The 11,621-nt window shown below is 37.4% G+C and overlaps 1 long non-coding RNA gene and 1 other non-coding gene across 2 annotated transcripts; one reads left to right on the top strand and one right to left on the bottom strand.

Moving 5' to 3' along the window:
* The first annotated feature begins 943 nt into the window (after positions 1–943).
* Positions 944–5,147, top strand: LOC120607823 (uncharacterized). Its single transcript, XR_005654242.1, has 3 exons — positions 944–994; positions 2,203–2,295; positions 4,962–5,147. It is a non-coding gene; the product is annotated as an uncharacterized LOC120607823 (long non-coding RNA).
* Positions 5,148–5,388: 241 nt separating this feature from the next.
* LOC120608011 (5S ribosomal RNA) lies at positions 5,389–5,507 on the bottom strand. The gene has a single exon (XR_005654285.1). It is a non-coding gene; the product is annotated as a 5S ribosomal RNA (ribosomal RNA).
* Between the last annotated feature and the right edge of the window lie 6,114 nt (positions 5,508–11,621).

Raw genomic sequence — 11,621 nt, forward strand, 5'->3', positions numbered from 1 at the left:
TTCTCTGTGGCTACATTTAGGTCACACTTTACAGACATGGTAGACACCTTGTTGAGATATCTTCCTCTAATGCCATGAGCCCAGTTAAGGCCTTTACCATGCCTTCATTGTGACATCTCAGCCTAATTAGACATCTCTTACGTGCCTGTAATCAGAGGAATCCTGTATCCATATTTTAGGATATAGATGTATATAGAATTTAGAGTATAGATGTACATAGGGTATATAGAATTTTATTTTTCACTAACTTTTGTCTATCTATGTTAAATCTCACTTTTTCTCCCTCATGACATCTGGGAAAATCCCATAATTTTTCAGCCATTGTCAGTTAAAATTTAGTCCAGTCTGGTTTATAATCTTAATCCTACATTTAATTTAAAACTCTTCTCTCCACCATTTAAGCAAGGAGGATGGCTTTAGTCAACCCATTTTCTTTTCCTCGCCCATTCTAAGGATTTATGGGAAAGATGTCCCGTATGGGAAAAACCCTGGGACATCTTGTTGTGGGCAGGAGAATGGATAGGGAAAGCTGAGATTTTCTTAAATTACTGGGCAGACTTTTGCTCATTCTGGCGTGTGCTTCTGGTAGCCTCTATTAAGTGGTAGTCTTGCACAGGCAGTGTGCCTGTTTCCTTTGGTCTTCAGAGCCCATCAACCACTGAGATGACACCCTCTTAAATGGGCATCACACTGAGTGAAATAGTGTATCCTCCTCCACTCCCTGCCACCCCCCTCCCCCGCAAGTTTGTGTTCACCAGAACCTATGAATGTGACCTTGATGGAATAAAGGTCTTTGCAAATGTAACCAAGTCGATGAAGTCATACTGGATTAGCATGGGCCCTAATCCAATGACTGCTTACTTTGTAGGAAGAGGTAAATGTGGACACAAAGATATAGAGGAAGAGAATGTCATCTGAAAATGGAGGCAGAGACTGGGAGTGATGCATCTATAAGCCTAGGAACACCAAAATTCCTGGTGGCAATCACCATAAGGTAGGGAAAAGCAGGAAAGATTCCTTCCCAGAACTTTCAGAGGGGAACATGGCCTGCCAACGCATTAATTTTAGACATAGCCTCATAAGCTATGAGAAAATAAATGTCTGTTGTTTTAAACCACCCAGTTTGTTATACTTTGTTATAGCAGACCTAGGAAACAAATAATGGAGTCCACACTTCAAACTCCCTGTTTAGATAGAAAAATAAAAGCAAGCGCCACTCGATATGCTCACAAGATCGATATGCTCCAGCTCAGTGTCTTCCAAACTAAAGTCATTCTCTCTCCCTAAATCCACCTTTCCATGTGGATCTCTAGCTCAGGGATCGGCGTCACCACCCTGTATGACTCCAGCCTCACCCTTGAAAGTCATTCTACTCTTCCTTTTCCCTCATATCATTTCCCTCCCCACATTGTTGACTCTTCATTTCCTCCAGAGTGAAATTAAGTTCTTGAGGTTTGTTATGCCTTCATGATTTGCCCTCTGGCTATCTTGCTAGCTTTACCTGCAACCACAGCTGCACATGATAACTGTGTGTCAAACTCCTGTAGTTTTTCACCCACCCCAGCTAAGAAAATGATCTCTCTGCTACTTCTCTGGGCCCAATAGCACCCTGTGTAAGTGTAAGGTGATCACTGACATGTTCTGCTCTGCCTCATTAAACATTGAAGCATCAGGACAGGCACTTTGCCTCATTTATCTCTGTTTCCCTTAAAACTGACCGAAAAGCCTGTTCTATTTAGAGAAATGAAAGGAGAAATGAGAGACCCACCGTATGAGAGAAGTAGAGGCAAGGGGATAAAACTCAAGAAAAAGGAGATAAACTCAAGAAAGACAGAGCAGCCTATCATAATGGGTTACCTCAACTGTGCTGGAATTTCAATTTTCCACAAATAATAAAGAGATTCATAGAAGGCATATAATAAATGCATGATAAATGACAGAACAAATGATAACATACACAGATGGCTTACTACGTATCAGACCTCTGCTAAGCATTTAGAGCATCTCTCATTTGATCTATACAGCAGCCTCATGAGAAATGTATTTCCCTTTTATTAATGAAGCAAATAGGGCTCTGAGACATTAAATAAATTTTCCAAGGTCATATACATAGTAAGTTGTAGAAATGGGATTTGAACCCAGGTATGTCTGAATCTGAAGATCATGATTTTAACAACTGATTTGTCCTGTTGTGTTACACAGGTTCTGATTGTTATGGAATATTCTCCTACAGCTGAGAAAGAGCAGCTGCTGAATGCAGTTTTCCCTTATTGGCACAGCATCAATCTAGAGTCGGTAAGGAGTATCTTCGTTAAGGAATATTCTGCGCCAGTTTCATGCCTGAGTAATTTATTTAATCTTTGTATCATGGAGAAGTGTGGTAAACATTTTTTAGGATATTAAGGAGAAGATTTTAAACATTTATGATGTGTATTTCCTTAAGTGTAAACCAATTATTATTGAGGGTTGCTATAAGGATTACATGAAATAATGAAAAACAAAAATCATATTGCTATTGCTGTTTTATGTACGATATATTAGTAGTACTAATTCATCTGACCAGTGTCTGTGGAGGGCTGAAAAGATACAGCTTCTGAGGGGTCCTCACCATTAGACTGGGCCAGGTATCTTGGGGCAGTGCGTTCCAAGTCACCAATTCTGAGAAGATACTGTGCTCGTGGCACCCCTAGCCACCCAATGATCAGTCAGCAGCTAGCTGTGGACCACTAAGCACATCCAGGCCAGCCCTAACCCTCCGGGAAATCTCTTGAGCTGAGGACAGTATAAAGAGACTTGTTCTGGCTTATAGTTGTCTTGGATTTAGGTTTCAAGTAGTCTAAATTAAACTTTAAACTCTTAAAATTCCCTGAGTCAAAAGCAAAATCCATGCAGGATTTTTAACCTAAGTACAAATGTGCATTTTTTTTTTCGGTACCATATCCATAGGATTCAGTAGATTTTCAGAATGGGTCATGAACAAATAATGGTTAGGAATTCTTTACCTTAGGATAATTCTGGGGATTCTCACCAATTTCTGGATCTCAAGGAGTCTGGCTCAATAAAATTCCCTCCTTCTCAGAAACACTATGAAACTCAATTCTAAAAACTTTTCAAAGCATTTTTAGGCTTTGTACAATTGTAGTTATTGTAGTTTTACTACTCTAGATTTAATTTTGGATGATAATTGTGGTTTTTGACTCCTGAATGAGGCTATAGGGTGTGAGCAGTGCAAAGTAGGCATTTAAGAATATGGAAAAACCAGGCTGTCGTGAGGGGGGCTATTCAACGAGGCTCTTCCTTTTTGAAATTGCCATATAGCCATCTCGCCCACTGAATTTCTATAAACACTAAGTTAGAAACAAAATTTACCTATTGAAGAAGGAGCGTAAATCCTTATTCACTTATTATTCGTCTGGGTTTTTTTGGGGGGGAGGGGAGGCTGGTCCATTTTACACATCTAAGACATACTCTTAGTTTTGTCTTTATAGCCTGAGAGACCCAACTTCAAATTTTGTGTCTCCTACATACTAGCTGTTTGAATTGGGAGATAATGATAGTGGAGATAATAATATCTAATTCTCAGATTTATAGTGATGATTAAACAACTCTTTGGTACTATTTAGTGCACGTTTTTTTTTTTTGTTTGTTTCTTTGTCTGTTTTTTTGGTTCCAAGCATGGTACTAAGAGCTTTACATAAATACCTTAAACTAATCCTCCAAATAACCCATACTAAAGGTGAGGAGACTAAGTCTCAGGTGAAATAATGGTTCAAGGCCCCAAACACAGTAAGTAAAGCTGAAATACACGTCTACACGTCGCTTAGTACATTACCTTGCAAACAGCTCATTCTTAACAAATATTAGCCCTCATCCATTTCCAGGAGAAATAGAAGCCTTGTGATATAGAGTTTGACTTTCTTCTCATTTCTCCTGGCTCCTCCCAACCAGCAGCTAAGCTGGTCCTCGTGGCCTCACCCCATCACTTCCCTCTTTCCAGCTCCCTATCAGAAATGTGGATTGCTTACTGAAAGGCAAATGCAGGCATTAGCTGGTAATTAGGCTCATTAATTTTATAGGAAATTCTTTAATTTTCTATGGGGCCATGTCTTGAAATGCATTATCTTCCTTTTATGACTTCACTTGCCTCAGTGTCAGTAGAGATTAAAGGTAGCATGCCCTGCTGGGAACAAACACAATTTTCCAGCAGCTGCATTTTGTTTTCCTTAATAATTAACAATTGCTGCTGACTAACCTTTGCAGCATAAAATGCCCACCTTTTCACAGAGGAGTGGGCATTGGTTTGAGGAACTCACGAGGGAGATCAGAAAAAGTGTGATTAAAGCATTAAAGATTTAAAGGTTGACATTAGGATGAAAGGTGAAATTACAGTAAATATAACGCTGTTTAACATTAAATGGAATGTGTTGTACTTGAAACAGTTGTTCATTTCAACATTAATTATTAAGGGAAACTGACAACTCATTTTTAATTCACAACTGAAGACACAATTTCTTAAGATATAAATACAATAAAGGCGCTCAGGATATTGTTGCTTCTTTATCATTAATGATTCCATGTTTTTTTCTTGATATAATCTATAAACAAATTAGAATGGAATGTGCCTAAATTGTATCAACCAGGCTTAGTTTGTGGTGAGCTGATATTTTGCCACTGGATAGAGAGATTGAGAAATAAGTTAGGTTGTATTGGAAATTGTTTTACTTAATCCTCATTATTTTGATTGGAGCATTTTCTTGGAGATACACAATTTAAAGGGCATTTGCGGCAAACTTTGTACTTGATGTTTTAAATCAATTTTCTTCTGTGGAGGGCCAAGCATGTTTATCTTTTGCCTTTTAATGAAAGATAAAGAACAGAAATAATGTGATAAAATATACGTTGCCCAAGTTTCTATGTGAAATTGAGAATTCTAATTGGATTTTAACTCTACTGTTTGTTAGAATCTGCATGCTGTTTGGTGAGTAAAACTTTGGAGCAAGTTCTTGATGGCTATGTGAAATTGCACAAATCTACCTGCAAAGAGAGAGGAAAGATGGCCCAGTGAAGGAATTTATGATGGGAGAATTCAAAAGGCAATTTCAGTTACTCTTTCTGGTAAAATACAATAAAAACCAATAATGTCACTGTGTGATTGTGATTTATTTTTAACTTTAAAGAATATCTATGGATTGGTATTCTTGTTCCCAATTTAGCAATGTTTGGATACCTTTATTCCATGACTGGAAGCTGTAAAATATCTAGGATCATCATTAAGTCTTTGAACTTTATGTATTTAAAAATCAGCTGAGGAATGAAAAGGATCAACAAATAATTAACAAACATGTAGTTTCCTTAGTGCATGTTTTTAACTTTTTTATTTCATTTTTATGCCTACAGCACCTGGTCTTCCTGGGTGGTCTCCCATCCAAGTACTAACCAGATCTGACCCTGCTTAGCTTCCGAGATCAGACGGGATCGGGGGTGTTCAGGGTGGCATGGCCATAGGCTTTAGTGCATGTTCTTTTACTTTCCTCTTGGTTAGATTTCTTTCTTATACTTCTCTGTCTGTACTAAAAAAGAAATATCATTGATATATGGTTGCTCAGTGTTTTAATATATGACACATTGTGTCAGTGTTATTGAGCTTAGGCCAAGTTATGTTTCAGTAACAAAAACCTCAGAATATAAAGGCTCACGTTAACGAAGGTGTATTTCTCGGTTATGTCAAATTCTAATTGAGCGTTGGCTTTGTCTCTCCATTCTGAAACTCAGGCTGAAGGGAAACCCCCCACTCCCCCGCCCCCCAATCTAAGATGTTGTTTGCATCACGGCTGGGAGGGAAAAAGAAAGAGGGCAGAATCATTTGATAGTTTTTAAAGCTTCTACTTAAAAGTGTCACGTGTCCCTTATGCTCAGATTTCATTGGTCAAAGGAAGTCACAAGGTCAATTCTGGTGTTATTGGTATAGAGGAGAATGAGCTATTGTAGAAAAGGCAACCGATTTGGGGAACTATAATTAAATTTGCTTCTTCTCCACATACACATATGCAAATTATATCATTTGAGATATATGAATGGAAGTTTTTCAGGGGGCTTCAGGTTGGCAGCTTGCACCCATCCTCCCTCTGATAATCTTAAAAGGAGAATTATGCTGATTTTATAGTGGAAAAGTATTCAATAAAAACGATTTTTTTATTTCGAAAAATCAAGCCTCGATCAGTGTGCAAAGGTTGCTGAAAAAACAGAATTCTGTCAACTGACCCTGCCCTCAGGAATATGGATCAGAAAAATTGGATAGGTCTTATTAATTGTAGCATGTGTTTATAGTACCATACTGAAATGCACATCTAGAATTCAACATGCCCTGTAGCTATTAGATTGGCTGTATTTCCCAGTGCGAGAGTAACATGAAACAGTTACTGGAAAATATAAGGTCATTACCCTATATGGATAAAGGGGTAACTGCCCCTGAAATGAGTTACAAAATCTTCATTTTACAAAATAGGAAAATAAAGCACTTATACGATGATGGAGAATAATTTTTAGAGTATCTTTAGAATCGTGCTGTAGAGTTTGCAAAGTGGCTTTACAGAAATCATCATTTGAAGTATGCAAGGTATCTGTTATTAGCCTCATTTTCTGTGAAAGAGAACTCAGGTTCAGTGAGGTTAAGTAAGTTGCCTAAGGAAATGACAGACCTGGGACTGAAACTCAGACGGCCAAGTCTAAGTCCAATATCTCTCTACCAGCATAAACTGCCTCCCAATACACAGTTCCATATCCTACTTACTTTCTTCATGGAAAAATACAAAATGAGGACAAAATTGGAAAATATGTTATAATGGCAAGGAACATGGACTTCAGTTTAGTCCTGGTGTGCTACTTAAGTTAATTTTAAGTTGTGCTATTTCAGTTACATTTTTAGGCAAGTCACTTCAGCTTTCTAGACCTCAGTTTTTTCACCTGCAAAATCAGGGAGTTGGATTTTTTTTTTTTCCTCAAAGTCTTGTTCTAATAGTAATATTTTATAAATCTAAAAACTTAGTATCTTGTCATTTGCCCTGAACCTCAGCATCCACATACTTATTAAATTAGATAAGAGAATGTATTTGCCCTGGAATACTGTCTAAAACCACCCTGACCTTGTGGTGACCAGCTTTGTTTTGTTGTTAGTGCAAGAAACCTAAATTAGTTAAACAGAAAAAAAGGATTGAGTCATGTAATTGAGAAGTCCAAGGTGATTCATGCTTCAGACATGACCAAAAGCAGGCATTTGGAAACTGTTGTCTCCCTTCAATCTCTCTCTCTCTCTGTCTCTGTCTCTCTCTCTCTCTCTCTCTTGTTTCCCTCTCTCTCATTCTTGCTGTCTCCTGTTTGTCTCTTCTTTCCTCTCCTCCCTTCTTGTCTCTGAACAGCTATAGTCTTTCCCATGGTAGCATTTTTTTTTTTTTCCTATATGGAGAATGTGATCACTAGGTAGCTCCAGAGACACATCATTCTGGCTTCTAGAACATAACATGGGAGATCTCTTCTCCTCCAGGTCCAAATTAAAAGAGCTTTGGGAAGAACTCTGGCCTGGCTTGGACTATATGGCCTCCACTAGACTAACCCCTGGCAAGGTGAATGTAAACTGTGATTTACCAGACCCGTGTCATTTCCCAGCCTCATGGTCATTTATTTGGCAGGCCACTGAAGTCACACAGGGATGAGGAAAGGCAGTTCCCCAAAGAAAGCGGATGCTTTTATTAGAGGGAAGACTGGGAGTGGGGCGGGGGTGGTGGAGGGGAGTATGATAGGGCTATGGTTAGAAAAACACAATAAATATTCACTGCACACAGTAAACATACATCTGAGCTTTCTTACTCACAAATTCCTAAGTGAATGGAAGAGAATTTCATAACAGAGCACAAAATTTTAAGCTCCAAGACACAAGAGTAAGAACATCATGCATTAGACCCATCATCATACTGTACAATCCCTCCAGTATACTAAACACATATGGAAGTAATTCATTCTTAACAGCATTCTTAATTTAGAAATTTATCACAACATACATATACTTCCATTAGGAACCCATGAGAAGTATCTCATACCTATAGATACTCATAAAAGTGTGTCCCAAGGCCTGTTTTGTGAACTTCTAGTCTTGGTGCTATGAGAAAAAGAGGTCAGTGGCTAAATTCTGTTGAGAAATGCAGCTTATTATACCCATCCCTGGAAAGTCACATTGTATCTTAGCAAATTTAAAGTCACAGTAAAGAGACACTGTTTAAATCAACATTTCCCAAACATACCTGATTGCAGAACACCGCGACCACATGCACACAACAAAGAATGGAAGAAAAGAGGAAATAAAACAACTAATGATATCCTTGTGAAAGTTCTTGGGATCAAGTTTTGGAAAACTGACCCAGGTTGTTAATGAAGCTGCCTATATTTGCTTTACATCCCCTGTTGGGACAGGAGGTACCTTCCTGCTCTTTAGAGTTAACACTTCTTTCAAGTTTCATGAGGAGCAAACCAGCTTTAAGCTACTTCTGCGTGACAGATATGTCAGAGTTTACCAAATTCATAAACTTTTTGTTATCATAAATACAGAACTTGGGATCTAGAGGCAAACCTAACTCCAGCATAAATCATTAGTTTATTAAATATTGGTTATTGCGAACTAATTGCAAAGGAATTATTTATGTGGGAGGGAATGTGTTGGGCATTTGAAATCTAGAGGTAAACGAGACAGATACAGCCTCCTTTGGATTGTGTAAACATTATGTCTTTCCATCTTTCTGAACTTCTCTTTTCTTACATGTAAACTTGAGATAATATTACACACTTTTCAGGGCTATTTTGAAAATTACATGATAAAATGGTTGTGAAAACTGAACTTAATAATGATTAAATATGTTTAAATTAACTTCCTTTCTTAGTATTCTTTTTTTTAGCCTGAATTTTCAAATCATGAAGATTCGTTGAGCATCCATTGAATGCAAAACATTATTTTAGATGTTGGAAGAGATAGAATAAACAAAAACAAAGAAAAAGAATAAGTAATAGTTGTGATTAGAAAAGTGCTTATAAAAATTTTAGAAAAGAAAATGACCATTAAAGATTAATAATAAATGGCAGCAAGTGTCAAGGACAAATTGAAGGTCCCAGACATTAAATACCACAAGAGCTCAGCATGGAAGAAATTACTGCAGGGATGATGAGTTCAAACAAAGCATTATGGTGTCTTTGCACCTTTGAAAGAAGCAAAGAGGAGGAAGAAAAACGGAACAAGAGAGGAAAATGGCAAAGCAAAGGCATGGATATGACGACATTTGGGTATTTTTAATGGGCAGTGAGTAGATGAATCTGAGTACAGTGGATGAACTGGGGCAGGGCCAGGTAGAGTATAAAGCTGTGCGAGTAGAGTAAGGCCTGAGAGCAAAATGCCTTGAATGTCAGACTGCAGCATGTGCACTTTACCTCATTAAGTAAACAGGTAACATTAGAGACTTTTTAAGGCAGGAATGTGATATAACAAAGCTAGTATTTCTGGTTCAATAATATGGCAATTATATGCAAGGACTTAGGCTCAGAAGGGAAATTTTAACATTTAAACTTTCTAGCTAATATACTTCTAAAAGTATTTTGGAGAATGCATATCTACCAGAAAACCTGATTGTCCCTAGGCATTCAGCATTGTCCACATACAGTGTCAAAAACCTACTTGTCAGCACTGTTCTTGTCAACTACACTGTACACCCACAAGTTTCACTTTCTGCCTTCTGCACCAAGTCTCAGATTCTTTGCAAGAGTGCTCTGACATCTCCCAGACTTCTCTATTCCTTCCCCTGATAGCATCAGGTCCACTTTCTTCAATAAAAGGACCTACCACTTGGCATCATAGAAAATTCTTCAATTTACTTAATGAAAGAAACTACCCTTTGAGACATGGCTTATTTTGAAGCACAGACCACCCAATGCTGCTCCTAGGACCTCATTCTTAAAGTTGGGAAGACCAAAGATTATGTCCTCCCTTCACCTCATGTTAAAAATGGTGAAGGTAGAAGGGATTCTGGTTACATTGCTGAGATTTGGAAGTGGTGCAATGACTCCCTGGTAGCCAGACATCATCAGAGTCTGTGAGACTTTTACTAAGCTTATGAGGTTGCAATGAGGAAAAGAATTAGATTTAAAATAAGAAAGACATCTACTAGCCTTCTCTTCCAAATACTAGAGATGGCTAAGAGCCTGAAAAAACAACCAATTGAATGTTAGGACAGTCCCAGGAGTGTCTTGATAATGGCTATGTTTGAACTAGTGGTGCATGCAAGAAAAAATCTGCTATGAATGTAGATGAGTAAACAACTCAGTACAAAGAAATTCGTGTTACTAAAGAAACAATTTCTACATATTTCGCCTTTCCTCCATAATGTCCACCCTAAGCCACATGATTAAGAAAACAATCTGAAACTGAATACAGATAAGCTAAATACTCTAAACACGTTCCAAAAAGAAAGAAAAATATTTAAAAGGATACTTTAGAAAGTCTTCAAATTAGAAAATTTCATAAGATTTGTTGCTTTTTTATTTTTTTGTGTGTTTGTGTTTTGTTTTGTTTTGTAGCTTGTTTGTTTTCCTCATGTTTGGAGGAAAACTATTAATTAATAGTACCAAGTAACTATTGCACTCTCCTTTTTGACATAGTTTGAGGCAACCAGCCAATCACATAAAGTAAAGCGAATGAACTTGTCTCTAGTCTCTGGGACCAGACAGGACTTGGGCCATCTTTTAGAGATCTGACATGTTCAGAGAGAGGCCATGGGATCACTTTCTCACATCTGATGCAAAGTATAGTGTAGGGGAAAGACAGTTTATACCGAGATAAATCTAAATTTAAATCCCGGCTCTGATTTTTGAGAATCGTGTGAGCTTAGAAAAATTACTTAATTTTCCTGACCCTCAGCTTGACCGTGTGGAAAAATGTGACTGATGTGTAGTTATGAAGATTAAAGATTATATATTAAATACATGTAGCTCAGATCTTGACCTGTTAAATGCCCGACAAATGGTACTTGTTTCTTCTTTGTGAATTACTTTTGTTTTTATAAATTATGAGCACCTATGTGTCTATCTGCCTGCCTGTCCTTCTGTCCATCCATCCATTCATCTATTCATCCATCCATCCATCTAGAAAATCAGAGAGTTGTACTATTAATGCTGAATTTTTGTCCTGTTACACATCTCCTAATCACTGTTTCTATACATGGGTCATTGAAATTAATTACATAACTTTTTTTTCCTGGAAGAAAAATGCAATATATACTTTTCTAAAGCTTAGATATAAGTCTTAAGACCTTCACATAAATTGAGTTTTTGAAGCATATTGATAAATAATAGGGAGAAAAAACACACAGACACTCACTAGCTAAAATGTGCTTAAAATTTTGTCAAACTTGTAATTCCTATTGTTTTTTTGTTTTACTGCTAACACTAACAGTATTTTACATAAGATCATTTGTCTACACAATATGTCTCTATTATACTTAACTGACAAATGAGAGAAAAAATGTGGGTTACCAAATTGAGAGAATTAGCACTTAATAAGAATCAAACAAACCAAACCCTTCCCCCCC

This window comes from Pteropus medius, unplaced genomic scaffold (assembly GCF_902729225.1).
Source record: "Pteropus medius unplaced genomic scaffold, Ma_sr-lr_union100, whole genome shotgun sequence".
In the NCBI taxonomy this organism is placed as follows: domain Eukaryota; kingdom Metazoa; phylum Chordata; class Mammalia; order Chiroptera; family Pteropodidae; genus Pteropus; species Pteropus medius.